Consider the following 22443-nt stretch of genomic DNA (forward strand, 5'->3'; position numbering starts at 1 on the left):
CAGTTTGACTTTCCTTTTAGGGTACAAGGATGAAATCGCTCAGTTTTTAATCAAATTCATTACTTTTGTGGAGAGGCATACAGACTAGAAGGTGAAGTGTATTAGAAGCGACAACTAGACTGAGTTCTGTAACAGGGCTGTAGATGAACTCTGTCATTCAAATGGAATAGATCGCCAATTCAGTGCTCCATACACTCCATAACAGAATGGGGTAGCTAAACATCGCAATCGAACACTGATCAAATCTGCAATAACTGTGTTTTCAGACTCCAAACTTCCGTTATTCTTCTGGGGTGAAGCTATCAGTGCTACATGCTTCATATAAAGCCGAGTGATCATCAACAAGCGCTTGAAGAAGACTCATTTTGAAGTCTACTACAAGACTAAGCCACAAGTCAACTACTTCAAGACATTTGGATGTCCATGACATTTGGTGCTCACCCGGATCCTAAGTTTTTCGAAAAGGAAGATGAGTGCTGCTTTGTTGGATATGCTCCCAACAAAACTGCTTATCGTGTCTACAAAAAGAATACTAAGCTGATTGTGGAATCCTTCAACGTTTATTGGCAAGAGCTGAACGCCGCTGATGCTCGCACGGGACCTAATTGGTTGTTTGACTATGACTACTTGTTCAATCAGTTCTGTGGCATGTCTATCCCACCATCAACCTGTACTAAGTTCAATCTTCTTTACCTGAACCTTTGTTGATGCAAGCTCTTGTCAACAACTTGTCTGATCGTGGCAACTGTGGGATGAAGATGTGACCGACGGGTTTGCCAGCAACTACTGCGGTGGTAGATGGTGGTTATCCGGGTTTATATTTATCGCAAAAGCCGTTCAAAACGATCCAAATCAAACTCGATTTGAATCGAATCCATTTGAGTTGATTTGAATCGAATCCATTCGAGTCGATTCAAATCGAACTCGATTCGATTCGAATCAAATTGTTTTTCAAGCCAATGATTTTTCGGCGAAAAAGAAACAAAAAGGTGGCGGTGAGTGGTGTTGATGGCAGTAGCTGAAGTGGTGGTGGTCGTCATGACGGAAGGAGAGGGTTTACTAGTGGTGGAGGCTGCGGCAGTGGTCGGAGATTGTTTTTCTGGTGAACTGGCCGAAATACTATTTTCCGGTGGTCATTCCTTTTGGGCGCGTGGTTACTTTTGGGCGCGTGGTTATTGGTGGCTGCTAACGGCGATGTTTGTGGTGGTTTAGTTGGTTGGTGTTGTCGTGGTAATAGGAAGAAGACAGTGTTGGAGGATGACGGAAGATGGTGGCGGCTCCGGCAAGCTTTTATGGCGGCTCTCGCTACTGGAATCGTTTTCCTGGCAGTCCTTTTCCGACGAGGTCAGATCTGATCACATGGATGGCGGCTGGTTTCACACCCCAACCTACGGCGGAAATTCCGGGGCGTGAGCTGATTGCTCACAGCTCTCAAGGTACTATTATGCAATATTTAAAAGTGACAATATCTATTTAATTTAATTAAATATTCAAATAATTTCAAATACAAGGTACAACTCATTAAACAAACAATGAATACAAATCTAAGTCTTGACTATTATTCTTCTAACTTAATTAATTCTTCACTAAGTCTTTACCAACTTGCAATAAATTCAAACAATAACCTGCATATGCGTATAAAATAGAAAAGTTTGTCAACAACACATGTTGAGTGAGTAAAACACCAGTTAAGTGAGATACATTATAATATATAGTAAATAAAGAAATGCAAAGTGTGTCAAGTGAGATAAAGATAAGCAATTTAACCAATAAGCAAGTAAATAATGATGTCGGTAAGCTTGATATCAGATGAAACTGAATGATGGATAACACGACGGCCGTATGAATGTATGATCATACAAGACTGAGAATATGTTGGACCTCTCCGACAAGTATTCAAGCAAAGCATATAGCATATAACACATTAGGTATAAACTGTTAAACACACAAGACTAACAGCTGCAGGTTGAGTATTAAATAATAGGTAAATAGATAAAGTATGCATATGTCCCCAAAATGTTTAAAATAAGTAAAAAGGGGAGTGATTACTCACCTCGATGATTAAGCGAGTAAACCGAGAGAATGATTAAACGAGTAAGTTCACACGATGAGTGATCTGACCCAAACAGACCTGAGACTTATACATAAGAAAATAGAGTCAAAACCGAGAACATAGCCATTGGAATCAATCCAAACGAATGTATAGAACTCCGGTTATGATATTTTCAGCAAATAAGCGAGCTGGTACTGACCAGAATCCGAATAGCGATTTGGGAGTCAGGTTTTGGTCATTACACTCAAAATTTCAAAACAAACAAAAAAGTCTACTGGCCCGAAAGCTAATTTTGACCAGAAGGTAGAGAAATTAAATAGTCAATCTTGTTGACTATTTTGCCCTTAAACGGGTCGGAGTCCAATTGACACAGTAAATCCCCTCAAACTCAGAAATTGATTGAGGGATTTTGTAAAGGAGATAAAAAACCTACAGTATTGAAGAATAAAACTTACCCAAACGAGCATTGGAACTAGGAGAAATTGTGGTCTACGAGGTCTTGAAGCTTGAAAGTCAACGGCATCTTGAAGAACTTGATTAATCTTGAAGAAACCGACAATGAAGAATGGCAATTTCGTAGGATATGGGGAGGATGGCTGGACTTCAATAGTTTTTAGGGTTTATAGGTGTGTTTTGATTTAAGAGATTTTTACATATATCCCCTCCCTAAGCCTCTTATTTACATATTTCCCCAATACTAAAACCTTAATTACATATTTCCCCTTCTATTATCCAATTACCCTTTTACCATTCCGATCAACAATGCTCATACTGGTCGCCCTCTCCATTACCGTATTCACGACAGCATTCAAGAGTTCTTAATTCAGGAAACGAAGAGACCGGAGTTCTGTCCCAAAATTGTAGAAGCTCTTGAAGGTTTGTTAAACCATTAGAGCCTTTATTTGGTGAGTGTTTTCAAAACTGTTTTGGACAAAAATCTGCTAAGGATCAAGTATCCAAATCTGTTATGTGAGGTAAGGTGCTAACTCGATAATGCCAAGTGCGTAATTGAATAATTGGTGAACACAAAGGTTTGATCACGAGGGAAAAAGCCCTTAACCAAGATAGTCTTACTTCGGTCAAAACTTATCAAGGTAATCTTTGGTAAAATAACTCTGGTCAAGGATTAATAAGATAATCTTTGGTCGGATTACTTTAGTCAATGATCAACAAGGTAACCTTTGGTCGACGAGTATATGATTATCGTGATCTCCGGCAGAAAAAACCCCCGGACGGTGAAAACTATCACCGTCGAGTGTATTGATAACTAAAAAGTGGTTACAAGTGTTGTGGAGTAAATGACCGAGATTACAAAGTATGCTAGTGTGTAGAGAGAATTTTAGTTTCTGCTCTTAGTGTGTGTGATAGTACATGTGTTTTTTCCTATTCGATCATAGCTCGTTTAAATAAGAAAATATCACTAACTATATCTCCTATCTATCCGGAAATCTTCCACCTAGCCGCTCCACGACCTTTGACCACGTGCCAATAGCCATCCAGTAGCGAGATAAGCGGAAGAATGAGTCTTATAGCCGTTGTTGATAGTTACACGTTCATCTTCACATGAGTTCTTCCATTAACAGCTACATTGAAGTAGGATCCTGGATTCATGCTCCAGCTGGAGAATGCTCTGTGAGGATAACTGATGCAAGTACGTCTTAAAGTTGTCACACCTGTCTAACACATCACCATACTAAACGCAATCATTAGTAAACAAGTAATACCGAGGATCGCCGATCCTTTATATCCTGATATATATTTCAAGGATAAACTAACCATAAGACAGTCAAGGATAAAGGATCCTCAGTATAAAATTCATGGCCTAACAATTGCCCCCAAAATGGCGGGTGATAGTGGAATACAGCTGTCATTTTGAATTTCAAAATCACTGTGAAAACTGATAGATGGGATCGTTTTTCTAGAATATTTACCATTTAACCCCCAAGGTTAATTATAACCGTCTATATATGCCGCCCTATATCTTTGTTTATATACATGCTTCCTTCCATCGTATCAGGTATCCTTTCTACCTCTTTCTCTTATTTTCTTTAATAATGTCTGCTGCTTCCTCTTCTTCTCCGGCTGCTTTTAACCCTTCTGAACAAGCTTCCGATGACCGCCAGTTGTCGGAAATGGAACCCCAATGCCTCATAGACAACCCATCTTCTGAGATTTGTAAACTGACAGATCCTGAGATTGACAAGTTCCGCCTGTTATTCCGCCTTTATGAATCCAGTGTTCGTTGCGACGTGTATTCCAAGGTCTGGGCGTGTTTTCCGGCGACTCCCTTTCTTATCGGCTACAAGTACCCTTTTCCATCTCTTACCCAAAGTTTTTTCGATTCTACCGACATCTCTTACATACAAGCTATGCCGATGATTTGGAGGGTTCTTATCACCATCGAGAGAATCATTGAAGAGGAAAAAATCGATTTTGACCTTCCTGAGTTATCATATTTATATACCCTCACTACCCACGGTCCTGCTTGTTTCATCTTCAAGTCCAAGCCCCGACAGCCCCATCCGATCTCAAAAGCCACGCTAAACGATTCCGTGTGGAGGAATCAGTTCTTCTTCGTAAAACGCGACTCAATACAAGGGGGAATTGATCTTCCTTCAATGTGGGTCACAAAGGGTAGGATCCTGGATCCTTAAGGAATAGCTGGATCCTTTATTCTTCAATTTTAATCCTTATTCTTTTTGTTTTTTGCAGTTGAGAACTTCTCTTTATTGAGTAAACTACCTGGAACAGAAGAGAAAGCAAAACGGTTCCTAGAGCTGGACATCAAAGTTAGGACCTTTCAAGCTTGATTTGTTGAAGGTTTTTTGTGATATCTCCTCAAGCTCAAGCATGTCAAGTAAGTTAATAATTTTAAAGTAAATAAAATAAATTAAAACACTTATCTCCTCAAGCTCATGCTGTCAAGAAGGAGGCTTCAAAGGCTGGCACTAGCTCCGAACCCAAGACTGCCACGACTAGAGCCAAGTCCGCAACTTCCAAGAGGATAAGATCCTCTGATCCTGAGACCCATTGTGACATCGTTTGCTCTGTAAGTATCTTGTATCCTGTCCTTTCGCATTTTAGGATCCAATATTGTTCCAACCCTGATATGAGATTTATTGATAGGCTGTGACCGCTATGAGGGACCATTATGAAAAAATTATCCATCAGATGAGCGAGAAAATTTCTGGGTTAGGGAAAGCTATGGTTGCTAAGGACAAGGCTATGATCCAGCTCTCCAAAGAAAATAAACAGTTGGAGGATCAGCTATCCTTAGCCGAAGCCCAACGTCAAGAGGTCGTGGAGCAGACAACTGATGAAGCCAATGTGTGGGCTGCTAGGTCAATATTCCAGGCACGGATCAAGATGGCGACGGAGGCCGGTGATCCTGCTTTTGACAAGTCGGCATGGGATATGGAGAAATGGAAGGCTGCTCTTGAAGACCTTGGTGGTGAGGATGACGAGGAAATGGTTGAGAACACCGAGGCTGGGACCAATGGCGTTAAGGAGGCGGTTGAAGCTGGCAAGGGAGAAGGTGATGATGCGGTTGATGATGCAGCTTAAGTGGGAAATGAAGGATATCGAAGATAAGGCCCGAGCCCACTTTTTTATTTTGCTTTTATGGTGTTTTTCTGAACAATTTTTATGGTCTGTAATAAACAGTAGTAACTAGGATGAAGGATCCATGATCCTTAGGACAATATGCTGACACTAGAAATTACATTAAAAGTGGCTAAAAATGTTTGCTTGCCACCCAAACACTCCTTTGTAGATTGTAGTGTGGCTATTGTCTTACCGTTTGTCACACATAATGCTTTTTGTAATTTAAAGTGTGGCTATTGTCAAAATTTTCATCACACATAGTGAGGTATTATGTGGCTAATCATATCATATAGACACTGGAGGTTATTGTCAATGTGACTAAAAATGTGAACTTGCAAGTCAAACACTCTTTTGTAGTTTGTGGTGTGGCCATTGTCTTACCGTTTGTCACACATAATGCTTTTGTAATATAAAGTGTGGCTATTATCATACTTTTGATCACACATAGATAAATGTGACTATTTCATAAGTTTAACAAACACAATAACATAAATTCAAAACAAGTTTACATTAACAAATCTTCACTAATAAGTTATGAATTCAAAATATTTGAAACTACTACTAATTACTACCGACCTCAAACTTTCTCATAAACTAATCAAATTGTTTTTTCCTCCTCTCTTCGTTTTCCTTAAGTTCTTTTTCCATTTATTCCATTCGTTGCGCTCGTTCTTCCAACTCGTTTCTTTACTTCTTTTCATCTTTTACCATTTCGGCTCTAACTTTTTGAACCTAAAATTGTTAAAATATTAGCATCATAACTAGTAAAGGGTTAATGTGAGGCGACTTGTTGGTGATAATAATCAATGTCAACTGTACTAAAAAGTCCTAACATGTATTCACACATCATATCATGGCAAATCAACCAAACATTCATCATACAACTTAACTTATGATCACTTTTTCACGAGACAGATTATAGCATGTACAAACTGATTTTATTCACTAAGAAAAGATTAAGTATAAATTCTACAAAATTTACCACAGTAGAATATATGAATTAGGTTTCTTAAAAAAAATTTATAATATTTTTCTCATACATACAAAACTCACAATAATTCAACCATTAAAGATATGTACCTACAGTTCAGCAGATTGCACAACAATCACTTGTTTAATGGTTCTATCGACTCATTAATCTAAATTGTGCAAGACCAATTAGGTTGTCTTCAAAACTCATAATACTAACTTTCAGAACTGGAAACAACCCGTTTGGTGTTGTCATTAGGGAGTTATGGTGTCGGAAAGACAGGCCAAAATATAACTCCCCGAATCAGCTTTGACCAGTGTTTTTATAAAATCATAAAAACTATTCAAAACGTGTCCAAAAATTACAAACTTTACCATTATAGAAACTAGACTCATAGTGCTATATTCTAGAATCAAAAATCTTTCAGTAATCATCGTTTAACATCAAGTTACATACCAATAAATAAACGAAAACGAACCTGTCAGCAAACTGTTGTCATCAAACAAGTGAAATACATACCTTTTAGCGATGAAAGAAGATGTACTAAGCTTCAATTACAAGAAATAACACTTAAAATTGAAAATCCCCAAACTTGGTTCTTAGTGTTCTTCACACTCAACACGAATCCGGCAAAAAACGAGATAGAATTGATGAAAACTGACACCGCACGTGAAATCCTCTCGCAAAAATAATTAGATTAGAGCCCGGAATCAAAGGATTTGGTTAAGAATTGAGTGAGTTAGAGAATTAATGATTGAGGATTATGGTGGGTGTAAAGAGATGAAGAGGAAGAATAATAAGAAGGAATGAAGAGAAAGAAAAAATAGGTAGGTTAAATATGTGGTCAAATTAAATTTAAGAATAGGAGGGTAATTCAAAATTTTTTAAAGAAAAGATGGGTTGAATTTAATTTGAAATTTTGAGAGAAGTGAAATTAATATGAACAAAATATGAATTTAATTTATTTTTAATAATTTAAATAAAGAGTTGTTAGTGTGTGTGTGTGTGTGTGTGTGTGTTTATATATATATGTATAACAACTAATTAAAATTTATATAATATAAAAAAATTGTATTTTTAAATATAAAAACATATAAAATAAATACAAATGATATTTATAGTTGTTCTTAAAGAGTTGTATAAGAGTGTAGTAATCAGTGTTAACGCCCAATAAACCATACTTTCATTAGTGGGTCATACTAGTTCTTGATCGGTGTTAGTGTCTCATTATAACATCTATCATGTCACAATTGCTCTAAAAGAGTTGTATAGGACTGTCATTAGTCATGGTTAGGTGTTAACGCCTGAAACACACCATACTTTCGTCAATAGACCTTATTTGGCCTTGATTTGTGCCAATGGCCCAACATGTTATACATTCATCAATGGGCCTTGATTGGTATTAGTGGTCATTATAGCATCTATCATGTCCCCGTTGTTACAAGAGGGTTGTATATAAGTGTAGTGAGCCATAGGCATGTGTCAACGCCCGATAACATGTCATACTTTTATTAATGGGCCATATTGGGCCTTGATTGTTGTTAATGGCCAATATCGTCTCTATCATGTCATAGTTACGTTAACAGGTTGTATAGGAGTGTAGTGAGTCATAGTTGGTCGTCATACTTTGCATTAATGGGCCGTCTTGGGCCTTTATTGTTGTTAGTGACCCATTATAGTCTCTATCATATCATAGTTGCTTTAAAAGGGTTAAATATGAGTTTAGTGAGTCATGGTTTGGTTACGCCCAATAATATGTCATACTTTCATTAATGGGCCTTATTGGACCTTGATTGTTGTTAATGGCCAGTATGGGTCTATCATGTCATAGTTACGTTAACAGGTTGTATAGGAGTGTAGTGAGTCATAGTTGGTCTCATCAAATGGCGTTGATTGGTATTAGTGGCCCATTATATCACCTATCATGCCATAGTCGCTACAAGGAGGTTGTATATGAGTGTAGTGAGCCATAGTCATGTGTCAACGCCCAATAACATGTTATACTTTTATTAATGGAACATATTGGGCCTTAATTGTTGTTAATGGCCCAATATATCTATATCATGTCATAGTTAATTTAACAGGTTGTATAGGAGTGTAGTGACTCATAGTTGGTGTTAACGCCCAGTAGCATGTCATACTTTGCATTAATGGGCCGTCTTGGGCCTTGATTGTTGTTAGTGACCCATTGTAGTCTCTATCATATCATAGTTGCTCTAAAAGGGTTAAATATGAGTTTAGTGAGTCATTGTTTAGTTAAAGCCCAATAATATGTGTAGGTTCCCCGGACGGATCACACGAGATATCCCGATATACACAGGTGCGGAATCCCTGTGTAGATCGATACGGACGTAGAATATAAGCTCACGTACACACGAACACGATACGAACAAAACTCACGTTATATTAATAACTCGAACCGTGTTACTTACAAACTCTCGACCTCACGTCAATAGACTTACACGTAACTAAACTCGATCAACTAAAACTCTGACCCTTAAACGGTTAAACTGTAAACAGTATAAATACACGACAACTTCGCCTCAGGCGAAGTTGTCTATAACTTCGCTCGTTCAACAAGTTCTCCTAGGCGAACTTGTCAACAACTTCGCTTGGTTAACAAGTTCGCCTAAGCGAACTTGTCAACAACTTCGCTTTTACAAACAAATACACAAACACTATTACAGACTCGATTACAGACATTAGACATATGAACTACTGACATCTATGCACCAACAGACTCCCCCTTGGCAGTAGCTTCATATCTTGATCTTTCAGCTCTTGTCTCGTAATCCTGTATCTTCATGCATGCACTACTTCTCTAACACACACCATGACTACTCGCTGATATTTCCTTGCTTCATCCTTCAAAGCAGGAATATAGAATATCTTCTTTTCATTCAACACTTGCAAATCAGCTTTCGATAAGTTAACAAGATGCATCGGGTCATACACCCTCAGCACTTCTTGTTCATCTTCGTCTTCCATCACGGCTTCAGCAGTCTGGCAATCAACGTACCACCATTTTAGATTCTTCAACACATCTTGAGGCATATTCTTCATTGGAACCTCCTTGATGCATCGGATCGGTTTGTACTTCATCACCATCCATGGCTTGCCATCTGCTCTCAATCCTCTTTCTGTATCCTCCACGAGCTTTCCCTTCTGTGGCTTTAATAGTTCAAACTTCTTTTCTTTTATGCCTTCTTTCCACACAATCTTCTCAATCATTCTTGCCATATTGTTGTCACTTCTATTTATCAGGCCCAACCTGGCCAAATCCTTCACCTCGCATTCCGGCAACGTATTGAGAGATCTCAACATTCTTTTGAAGTATTGAATACCATCATAACGCTTCACCACAAACAGCTTTATCTGTTCATCATAAATCCAACAGATAATTCCCTTCTTCGACTCAGCATAGCCTTTGATGTTATAGCTCTTCTTGAACATGGCTGGAACAGCAGGCTTCTTGGTCTTGATAAACCAATGAGCACAGCCTTCCTTCGACCTAGGCTGCTCCTCCCACTCAGTCTCATCCATCTCAACACCCATGTCGGCTTTCTCAACACCAGGGATCTCGTGTTCAACTCCTTCTTCTACTATCTCCCCCTCTTCTATTCCATCTTCAATCACAATCTGCTCACCGATCTTCTCAATCATATCACTCGGCAGGACATCTTCATCAAATAACACATCGTCGCTGAACATATCATCATCAAGCTCCTTCAGCGCATCAATCACATCATCCTCAACTAACACCACATCATCACCAGAACCACCAGCCGCGTCGGTAGACTCCCCCTCAGCTGTGGAAGTACCAAGAGCTTGAGAAGTTCTTGGCAGCTCACCACCTGCATCTTTCGATGCATTGGGATCATCGTCACGGTCATTTCTCTTCTTCGTTCTGAGGTCGTCGCCTTTACAGCTCATCTCCCCCTGAGATGCCAAGAACTCCTTCAAGGCATCTATAACTTTCCCATGCTCAACCAGGAGGGATGCCTGTAGTTGATTTGCTTCCACTAGGCTTTGAATAGTCTTCGACTGCTCTGCCACGATCCGCTCTAGTGAAGCTATTCTCTCTGAATCTGAAGTAGGCGAAGGCGAGACTCCAGAAGCAGGCGTAACCGCAGGTGGTACCATACCTGATAACCCTGCAGCAGTAATGACCGTTGACTCTACAAATCGTGCTGCTACCACCGACTGAGTAAGCGTTGGAGGCGGTAGAGACACGATTTCCGGAGTCGACGTCTGGATGGTAGTGGTGGATGGAATGCCAGCCGTTGATGTAGCCACCACGGGAACACCCGCAGCGCTTGTACTTGTCACCTGTACAGAAGAAGGAACAATGGACATACCAGACAGTGCGGCCGGAGCAAATCGTACAGTCCTTGAAGTCTCTCCAGCTCCCATGCCAGCACCTGTCCTCTCCCGTCATGATCTTCTAATTAGCTTATGTATGTCTTCTTCTTCTTCCGACTCATCATCATCTTCCGTTCTCTTCCTCTTCCCAATCGTTCTCTCTCTAGACACCATCAACCGTCCCCCCTCATTCATAATCTCATCCAAATCGGAGTCAGCCATCGACGTAGCTGCTCTAGTCATACTCACACCCAAACCTTGTGCAGCCGAGACCTGCACCTCTTCAACGTGATCCATATCAAAATAGCCTTGACCTCCAAAAACAGTGTCAAGGTCTATATCCTCTGCAGTAGACACAACAGGCACAGCAGGAGCAGGAACAGCTTGAGTTGCTCTTGCCTGTCGCGGTTGAGGATCTCTGAACTCGTCCCCACCAGCAGGAACATACTCTGGGTTGATTAAAAACCCAAATAGTGGAGTATGCCTGGGACGACGTTCAGGGTTGCTTCTCGCACTCGACGTGCGGCATTGAGCAAAGATACATTTGCTCACAGGTGCGGCATTGAGCGTAGATCATACTTTCATCAATGGGCCTTAATGGACCTAATTGAATCCAAGACCTAATTGCTTACATTCAAACCCTCGAACACCTAGATTTCTCAAAATTAAAGTATAAATCACCTACCTAACCAAGATGAGCTTCAATCAATGTTAATGAGTGATGAAAGTATTAGCAGTAGGTGATGGATTAGGGTTCAGATTGGTTACTGAAGGGTGGATGTCTGGTTGGTCACACAAAAGAATTAGAATGTGGCTATAATTATCAATAGTCACACTTTTGTTTTAATGTAACTGTTAGCTTTTAGCCATACATAAAATTTATAAGTGGCTATAAAATAATGCTTTATGGTCACATAAACCCCTTAAGTGTGACCACATGTATAAGCTTTTAGCCATATATGAAACAATTAAAGTGTGGCCATTAACTACTAACAGTCACACGTTTTGTTTGTTGTCACCGTTAACTTTTAGCCACATATAAAACTTATAAGTGGCTAACAAACAATACTCTATGGTCACATATACCCGTAAGTGTGGCCATATGTATTCGTTTTTAACCACATCGTTATCAAACTACTGTGAGCGTAGATCATATTTGGCCATAGTTCACTAAGTGTGGCAAGTAAAAGTCACATTTTTTTATGAAAGTGTGGCTAACGGTTTCGAACAACTGTGTTTTTTGTCACAGAAATTGAAAAGGTGTGGCTAAATGTTCCAGCAGGTGTGATTTTTTGCCACAAAAATCTAATTTATGTGGCTAAAAGTTCTAACAGGTATGTTTTTTGTCACACGAATTGAAAAAGTGTGGCTAAATGTTCCAGCAGGTGTGATTTTTTACCACAAAAATCTAATTTATGTGGCTAAAGGTTCTAACAGGTGTGTTTTTTGTCACACGAATTGAAAAAGTGTGGCTAAATGTTCCAGCAGGTATGATTTTTTGCCACAAAAATCTAATTTATGTGGCTAAAGGTTCTAACAGATGTGTTTTTAGTCACACGAATAACAAATGTGTGGCGAAAGCGACCTTTAGCGACACATTTAGACCGAGGTGTGGCAAACCGCCCAGAGCATGTGTGTGGCTAAAAGCCAATATTCACGTAGTGAACTTAGTTAATCTGTTGCATATAATTCATAATGTTAACTGGGATCAAACCCATTATGCTGGGGACAAGCCCGTGTAACTGGGGACAAGCCCGTGTAATCTGGGGACAAGCCCAAAACTGGGGACAAGCCCAAAACTGGTGTTAAACTGGCGACATGGCCCTTGAGAAGAGGTGAAAACCCCTTAAACCTTAGGATATGGTACGTCTACCATAATTCGTAGGATCCTCCATATAGCCGGAAACAACGAAATTGTCAGCCACTAAACGTGTACTGGTCCCGCTGCCCCGGACTATACATCGGATAGCGTGCGCAACTTGCGATCGTGAGAAAGGTGAAAACCTTTAAACCGTAGGGATATGACTATCGGGGGTCATATCCAAACGTGAGCTAGGCCAAGGGAAATAAAATAATACCTCAAATGCAAAGGAGAGGTGGCCAACCTCTTGAACATCAAATGAATCATTATAATCCTGCATGGTTATTCAATACTTGGAAAAGATAAAGTGTTAAGCATATATTATCCTTAAATTAACAGTAATAATTCAAAAAGAATAATTGATCAGAAAGATGTTACCCATTTAAGGATCCTATATCCTTTTTAGGATAAAATATCCTCTCAGGATAGTGGATCCTGATCAGAAAAAATACTTCTTGAGGTGGATGGCATTCCATGCTCTTGGTAACCTATTGTGTTCTATTGTGAGCAAATGATATGCCCCCTTTCCTGCTTCCGACTCTATTTGATAAGGTCCTTCCCATTAGGGCGCTAGCTTCCCATCAGCCGGATTTGTTGTGTTTTGGAAAGTTTTCCTTAATACTAGATCTCCTTCTTGAAATCTCCTAATTCTGATATTTTTGTTGTATGCCCCGGCTACCATTTGTTGATATGCTGCCATCATGATCTTGGCTAGGTCTCTGAGTTATTCTATAGTATCTAAATCTTCAAGAAGGATTTCCTTATTGGCTTCAGGATCATGGATGCTCGTTCTTGCTGTAGGAACCACCATTTCTGTAGGGATCACAGCTTCTGATCCAAACACCAATGAGAAGGGTGTTTGGCCTGTTGCATTTTTAGGCGTAGTCCTGTCAGCCCAAAGAACATAAGGAAGTTCTTCAGCCATTTTCCCTTCTTGGATCCTAGCTTTTTCTTTAGATTGTTGATGATGATCTTGTTGCTAGACTCTGCTTGGCCATTGGCTTGAGGATGAACCGGACTAGAAGTAATCATTTCGATGCCCCAACTGTCACAAAAACTAGTGGTTCTATTCTCGATAAACTGGGAACCATTGTCGCAAACAATTTCAGCAGGAATACCAAATCTAGTTATAATATTTCGTTTAATAAAAGATATTACTTCCCTTTCTCGGACTTGTATAAACGCTTCTGCCTCAATCCATTTGGAAAAGTAGTCAGTCATAGCAAGCATAAAGACCTTTCCACCTGGTGCTTTTAGTAGTTTGCCTACAATATCCATACCTCATTTCATGAAATGCCATGAGGAGAATATAGGATATAAAGGCTCCGCTGGCTGATGAAGGATGTTCGCATGCCTTTGACAAGCATCACATTTCCTTAAATACTCCACTGCATCCTTCTTCATTGTTGGCCAGAAATATCCAGTTCTAAGTATCCTGGAAAATAATGGTCTTCCACCTGTATGGTTACCGCAATCTCCTTCGTGAAAGTCTTTAAGTACTTCCTGGATTTCAGGATCCTCGATGCACCTCAAGTATGGACCTACAAGAGATTTTCTGTATAGCATATCATCTAATAAAATATATTGCGATACCTTGAGTCTGAAGGATTTTGGATTCTCCGTAGCTGGGATCTCTCCAGTCTGAATGTACTTTTTGATCGGGAGGATCCAGGATCCTTGATTGTCCGAGGATAATGGATCCCAAAGTATAATCTGCTTATCACTTGTTATTTCCCCAACTTCTTGCTCTCCTATTGCTGGCGAGAGTATGTGAATAATTGGGATTTTCGTATTTTCTGGTATTTTTAGGGATGAGGCTAAATTTGCTAAGGCGTCCGCACTAGCATTTTCCTCTCTTGGTACCTGTACTATACTAAACACTTCGAAAGATTTTGCTAATTCCTTCACAATTTCTAAATATTTGATCATATTTTCACCTTTTACGGTATAAGAACCGTTAAAGTGGTTAGTAGTGAGTAAAGAATCCATGTAAACTTGAAGATACCTGATCCTCATACTTTTGGCTAAAAGTAAACCCGCTATGAGTGCTTCGTATTCTGCTTCATTGTTGGTAGCTTGGAATGCACATGCAATGGACTGGGGTATTATGTCCCCCTGTGGCGATTTCAATAGGATCCCCAATCCTGTTCCTCTTACATTGGAAGCACTATCAGTGAAGAGTATCCAAGGATCCTTGGTCTTTTCTAGTTGTTGGACCTCCAAGTCAGCTTCTTTTTGTAGATCACTAGTGAAATCAGCCACAAAGTCCGCCAGTGCTTGAGACTTGATTGCTGTTCTTGGCTCATATTGGATATCATATGGACTTAATTTTACAGCCCACTTGGTCATTCTACCTGATAACTTTGGTTTTCTAAGAACATTCTTCACAGGATAATTAGTTCTCAAAATAATATGATGAGTTTCAAAATAATGTCTTAATTTTGCTAAATGAGAATACCTGGCTTCCGCATCTAGAAGACTTTTACTTACATAGTAAACGGGATGATGTTCACCTTCATGATCCTTTACCAAGACGGCGCTTACTGTGTTTCCTAAGACAGCTAAATAAAGGTATAAGGATTCTCCATCCACAGGCTTCATTAGAGCTGGAGATGAGGATAAGTAATCCTTCAAGGCTGTAAGTCCGGCCTCATGCTTTTCCTTCCATTCAAACTTTTTATTCTTCATAAGGATGTCATATTATTCTTCCTAAGGATGTCATAGAAGTCCTTGCACTTCTCGGAGGATCTTGAGATGAACCTATTGAGGGCAGCTATTCTTCCTGTGAGCCTTTGGACATCCTTTGTGTTTGTAGGAGATTTCAAATTGAGGATGGCTTCAATCTGCTCAGGGCTTGCTTCAATTCCTCTCTTAGTCACCATATATCCCAGAAATTTTCCAGCCTTAACACCAAAGTGGCATTTTGACGGATTCAATTTCATGTTATATTGGTCGAGGATGTTGAATGCTTCCTCGAGGTCTCTAAGGTGATCCTCAGCTTTCTTTGATTTCACCACCATATCATCTATGTAGACCTCCATAGTCTTACCCAACTGTTCCTTGAACATCATGTTGACTAATCTTTGGTATGTTGCCCCTGCATTTCTTAGTCCAAACGGCTTAGCAATATAACAGTATATGCCGGTAGGAGTCATGAATGCTGTATCCTCTTGATCAGATGGTTCCATATGGATTTGTTGAAATCCAGAGGAAGCATCCATAAAGGTAAGTATTTCATGTCCTGCCGTTGCATCCACCATGGAATCTATATGTGGTAACGGGAAAGGATCCTTGGGGCATGCCTTGTTTAAATCAGTAAAATCGACACACACCCTCCACTTTCCATTCTTTTTTGAAACTACGACCACATTAGCTAGTCATCGAGGATACTGAACCTCTCTGATCATACCGGCCTTAAGAAGTTTTTCAACTTCTTCTTGTATGATCTTGTTCCTCTCAGGAGAGAATTTCCTTCGCTTTTGATGGATGGGTTTAACAGATAAATCAAGGCCGAGTTTATGAGTGCTTACCTCTTTTGAAATACCTGTCATGTCCGAATGCTTGAAGGCAAAAGTAGATCTTCTTCGCCCTAAGAAGGATATTATATCCTCCTCAATCTTACTAGGGATACTGGATCCTAAGAACACCTTTATTTCTGGATCTTCGGGATCCAATGATACTTCTTTAAGGTCTTTCTCCCGAGCTTCCAGCACGTCCCTAGGATGTTGCTGTAATTGCTATGCTATGGTTGGCTTGGCTGCTGGCTTCATTGACGATGAATAATAGTTTCTGGCCTCCGCTTGGTCACCTACTATCTTTACAACTCCCCAAGGAGTAGGTAACTTGATGCACTGGTGATAAGTTGAGGCTACGGCCTTCATTCCATGGAGCCACGGCCTACCTAAAATAACATTGCAACAGGAAAGGTTATCTATAAAACAAAATTTTTGGTAAGAATTTAACCCTTCGATATAAATTGGGAGGTTGATGTCCCCCAGTGTCTTCTTGGTTTCGCCACTGAAACCGACTAGCACCGAAGTTCTAGGAATGATTTCTGAAGCCAGGATGTTCATATTCTTAAGGACATCATGTTGGATAATGTTGACTGAGCTGCCACCGTCTACTAGGATCATGCGTACATAATGATTAGAGATAAATAAAGTAATAATCAAACCGTCGTGATGAGGATCCTGAATGTTCATTTTGTCTTCATCATCGAAGAAGATTCTCCTGTCTGTTGTTAAGGTGGTTGACACTATTGGTCGATCTCCGCTATCCATCTTTATCTCTTTAGCGAGTCTTTTTGCTGCAGAGAAAGAAGTTCCAGATATGTCAGAACCTCCGAAGATGAAATTGATCGTCTGCATATCCAGCTTGTCCTGATGAGGATCCTGGATCCTTGAATTGAAAGAGATTCTCTGATCAGTCACTCGAGTAGTGGGGATGAGCGATCTTCTCTCGTTGTCCAGTTCAAATTCTACTACGGGATCTTCTCTTATGGCACAAGAATCTTGAAATAATTCGTAGTCTCTGGAGACAAAGTTGATCACATGAGCATCTGGTGGTGGTGGTGTTGCTTTTTGTGGAAGGTCTTCAGGATCCTGGATCTTGGATTTCTTCCTTCCCAAGAGTTCTTTAAAGTGACCCTTACTCATGAGGTAACCAATTTCCTTCCTTAAGCCGATGCACTCGTCTGTCGCATGGCCAAAGTCTTCGTGGAAGGCACACCACTTAGATTTGTCCTTGAAACCAACAACCTTTTCATTCTTTCGTGGCCACCTCGCTTTTTCTCCCAAATCCTTCATGGAACATATCAAGCCATGAGTGTCCACAGAGAAACAATAATCGGAGATGCAATGATAGTCTTCATCGTCATCTCCCTCTTCCACTGCCCGTACGTTCTGATTGTTGAATTTGGCATACGACTTTGAATTGTTATTCCTGTTCCAGGATCCTTTATTCTTCTCGGGGGTTGGTTGTTTTGCTTGTCCCCCAAGACGATCCTGGATCCTTTTGTCTTCTTCCAACCGGATGTATCTTAATGCCCTGTTTCTGACTTCGTCTAATGTCCTGCATGGAGTCATCACTAAATCATCATAAAAGGGGGAGCTCTTCTGAATTCCCATCTTGAATGCTTCAACAGCAGTAGTCATGTCAAGATTTGGGATTTCTAGAGCTTCCTTGCCGAATCTGGTGACGAAATCCCTAAGGAATTCATCACTAGGTTGGACAACACGATATAAATCACTGGTTAACCTCTCAAATTTCCGACTACAGGAAAAATGAGTGTCAAATAAGTTAACTAAGTGAGAGAAAGAAGTAATTGAAAAAGGAGGAAGACTTAGCAACCAATTTAGAGCGGCTCCCATCAGTGTGGATCCAAAGCCCTTGCATAGGCAAGCTTCTTTGAGTCTCTCTGGAATAGGATTGATCTCCATCCTTTCCCTATACAGTGCTACAAGTTCTTTAGGATCAGTGGTCCCGTCATAAGTCTTTATATTCAGAGTTTGGAACCGCTTCGAGATTTCAGCATCACAGATAGGCGGGGCAAATCTGGATACTCTGTGGCTTCCCTCAGGTATCTCGGGAATTGGTCTTATGACTCCGGGAACACTGGATATCATATCCTTGAGCTTCTGTAGCTCCTTGTCCATAGCTTGGTTGATACCTGCATCCTGCACGAAACCACGGTTAGCATCTAAGGGTAAAGGATCGTACAATTTACCTCTTTGCTGAGTGAAGGTTGGCATCTCGGATGAGTAGATGGGGTAAGAGGAGTCTGCAATAAAAGTTGGTCCTCCAGAGGCTATGGTTTGCATGGGGATTATGTCTCCTTCATGGACTTCGGAGGATCGTTGATGTTGGACTCCTGAGGATCCTTGATCCGGAAAGAAGGATCCTTGATTCAGAATGAAGGATCCTTGAGGTTGGGCACCATAGGAACCTTGAGGAAGGGTGGTTGATCCTTGCTAATAATATGAGGATCCTTGATTCTGCTGAGCCATGGATCCCTGTTGGAGATTATTCGACCTTGGCGGATCTAACGAGAATCCTTGAGCCTGTTGACCCGTGGACCTCTGCTGAAGGATAGATGATCCTTGCTGAAATAGCGAGGATCCTTGAGCCTGTTGACCCATGGACCCCTGTTGAAGGATATATGATCCTTGTGAGAACTGAGCCATGGATTCTGGACTGGTGAAATCCAGCATCCTTGGCATCAGGGGGGTGAGATCCTCTGTTGGCCTCTTGTTCTTGAGATCTTCTATTTCACGAAGGATCCTCTGGTTGGTCTTGTTCTGCTGCTCCATGTATGCTTTAACCTGCGAAAACATAGATGAAACATCACTGTTAGTATTAACCACCGGTGCAGCAGCAACGGTTTTTGAGCTCTGGAAGACTGGTAGTTGCGTCTTGCTCCAAGCAGCAGCAGTTCGTTGCGCTCCTGTGATTAGCGGAGGCATTGGTGGCAAGGTCCTTGATGAGAGAGAAACCGATGATGGCATGGTTGATGATGCAGAGGTTGATTGAGAGGCCATTGATAGTGATATGGGTATTAAAAAGTTGAGAAAGATAGGAATAATATGGATTACAGTACCAATCGCCCCACGGTGGGCGCCAAATTGTTTTAGATATAAAACTGCTAAGGATCAAGTATCCAAATCTGTTATGTAAGGTAAGGTGCTAACTCGATAATGACAAGTGCGTAATTGTAATATTGGTGAACATAAAGGTTTGATCACGAGGGAAAAAGCCCTTAACCAAGATAGTCTTACTTCGGTCAAAACTTATCTAGGTAATCTTTGGTAAAATAACTCCGGTCAAGGACTAATAAGATAATCTTGGGTCGGATTACTTTAGTCAATGATCAACAAGGTAACCTTTGGTCGACGAGTATATGATTATCGTGATCTCCGGCACAAAAAACCCCCGGACGGTGAAAACTATCACCGTCGATTGTATTGATAACTAAAAAGTATTTACAAGTGTTGTGGAGTAAATGGCCGAGATTACAAAGTATGCTAGTGTGTAGAGAGAATGTTAGTTTCTGCTCTTAGTGTGTGTGATAGTACATGTGTTTTTTCCTATTCGATCATAGCTCGTTTATTTTAAGAAAATAAAACTAAACTATATCTCCTATCTATCCGGAAATCTTCCACCTAGCCGCTCCACGACCTTTGGCCACGTGCCAATAGCCATCCAGTAACGAGATAAGCGGAAGAATGAGTCTTATAGCCGTTGTTGATATTTACACGTTCATCTTCACCTGAGTTCGTCCATTAACAGCTACATTGAAGTAGGATCCTGGATTCATGCTCCAGCTGGAGAATGCTCTGTGAGGATAACTGATGCAAGTACGTCTTAAAGTTGTCACACCTGTCTAACACATCACCATACTAAACGCAATCATTAGTAAACAAGTAATACCGAGGATCGTCGATCCTTTATATCCTGATATATATTTCAAGGATAAACTATCCATAAGACAGTCAAGGATAAAGGATCCTCAGTATAAAATTCATGGCCTAACAAAAACCGAGCCCTAATTTTGGTGTGACAGAAACTCTAGATGAGAGGATTGAAGTGAATGTTAATGGTATAAACTTGTAGAAATCAAATGAATCAAGTTCTGAAAATGCTTTGGTCCATGCATCTATCGACTTCGTGAAGAACTTCCATGTGAAGTAAGTGTTATTTATCATCTTTTTTCCAATAAACTGATAGTCAAATTTGATTCCGTGTTGGTACTTTTACATATTTGTTTTGAACCGAGCACCACTCCTTGTGGACACAGGTAATTGCTTCATCAATCAATGTAAACCCCCAAAATTAAATTTAGTATTTTGAACTTTTGATTCTGCTTTTGATTTTGAATTGTTGCACTTTTGTATAAAATGCCTGAAATAAACTGCTGATAAATGTGGTCGACGTTGCCCAAAGTGCAGACAACTTAATCAATCAATCTGCATATGGGTCGGTCCGAGTTTCAAGCAGATGCTGGAACTAGTTTTAAATGGGTTTTCCATGGAACCGGTTTGCAAAACACCTGCTCCTGGCATATTCATTTGAAATCGAGTATGAGATTTTCATACCCAGGGAACCCTTTATGATTTAAAATGTTTCCATGTGATAACATCTGACATTACACAAATGAATATATGAACAACCATTCCCATGTAATAGTTATGAACAACTTAGGATTTTTGTGTGACAGCAACTTAGTATTTTATTGTACAGTGAGCATTTTTAAAATTCAAACAATTAAACCCAAAAATCATTTTATGAACAACGATTTATAATAATCATTTATAAAAATGAAAATCGATTTATGAACAACTATTTATAACAATGAAAATCAATGGTTCTTGGATTGCTTGAAGCCTTGAACTGATGGTTGAAGTTCCAAGAATCAAGGAGGTTGTATAGGGTCCATGAAAAGTGGGATGGCTGTTAATCTTCACGGTTCACGGGTTATAGGAGTTCTGACGGGTACGGATCCAGACAACATCGAAACCCGTTTGGCCATGAAATTCGGAACCGGAACCTGGACACGGTTTTCAATCTGGGTCTGTAACATGGGGTACGACCCGTGAAATGTTAACCCCTACCTTTATCATCCGACGCGGACCCCTGTTCTTAAATTGGTGATTAAGATTGTAATGGTGATGTTTATTAAGTTGCATATTGTTTTCAAGTTTGTTCTTAAATTGTTTCGCTTGTTATTATGGTTGTTAAATGGTTTTTTTGAAACCTTATGTATTTTTTCTTTATTGCAGATGGATTTCAATTGTATTAAAGTTGGCTTTAGAAAATATAGCTCAAAGAATATGGAAGATGACGAGGTTGAGGTCGAGTACAAAGACCGGTCTGAATTCAGAATTGATTTTAGTAGATCTCATGATTTACTTTCAGATTGATCCTTTTTTTGTAATAATGCACCATAAAATACTTGATCTTTTAGTTATCAACAAAGTAGAAGCAGAATTGTTGTTTCTATATTTGGAGGAAGATTTTAGAAGCTGCGGAACTTATAAATGGATATATAAGAAAAAACATGAATGGAGATTGGCTTTTTAACACCAGATGAATTTATTAGCTTTTGATATATATGTCTTAATACCGACTTGGTTTGGGTTGAAATTGGGGATATATGTAATTGATACTAGAAGGGGGTATATGTAAATAGTTTATTAATTAGTTCATTAAGGGTAAAACAGTAAATTAATTGGTTAATTTTAATGAAATGGGGAGATATGTAATATATGTGGTTTAGTGAGGGGAAATATGTAATTGTTATTTTAAGGTTGGGTAAATATGTAATAAGGAAACTTAGGAAGGGGATATATGTAAATGCCCCTTGATTTAATATTGAGTGTTATAATGCATTTATGAAGGAATCCACTCGATTAGGAAACAAAGTAAGCTATTAATGAGAAAATTGGGTATAATTGTTGGTACATGTATGTCAGTAGTTCATAGTCTAGCATTTGTAATCGAGTCTGTAATGTAATTATGTTTTGTTTATGTTTGTTTTGTAATGCGCGAAGTTGTCAACAAGTTCGCTATGGCGAACTTGTTGAATCAGCGAAGTTATTG

General features: G+C 39.7%; 1 long non-coding RNA gene across 1 annotated transcript; it reads left to right on the top strand.

The window, feature by feature from the left end:
- Positions 1-7776: 7776 nt before the first annotated feature.
- LOC143597498 (uncharacterized) lies at positions 7777-8245 on the top strand. The gene is made up of 2 exons (XR_013146922.1): positions 7777-8060; positions 8092-8245. It is a non-coding gene; the product is annotated as an uncharacterized LOC143597498 (long non-coding RNA).
- Positions 8246-22443: the final 14198 nt, after the last annotated feature.

This window comes from Bidens hawaiensis, unplaced genomic scaffold (genome assembly GCF_021521415.1).
Source record: "Bidens hawaiensis isolate Kalapana, Puna unplaced genomic scaffold, B.hawaiensis_p1.1 tig00048380_1, whole genome shotgun sequence".
Lineage (NCBI taxonomy): Eukaryota > Viridiplantae > Streptophyta > Magnoliopsida > Asterales > Asteraceae > Bidens > Bidens hawaiensis.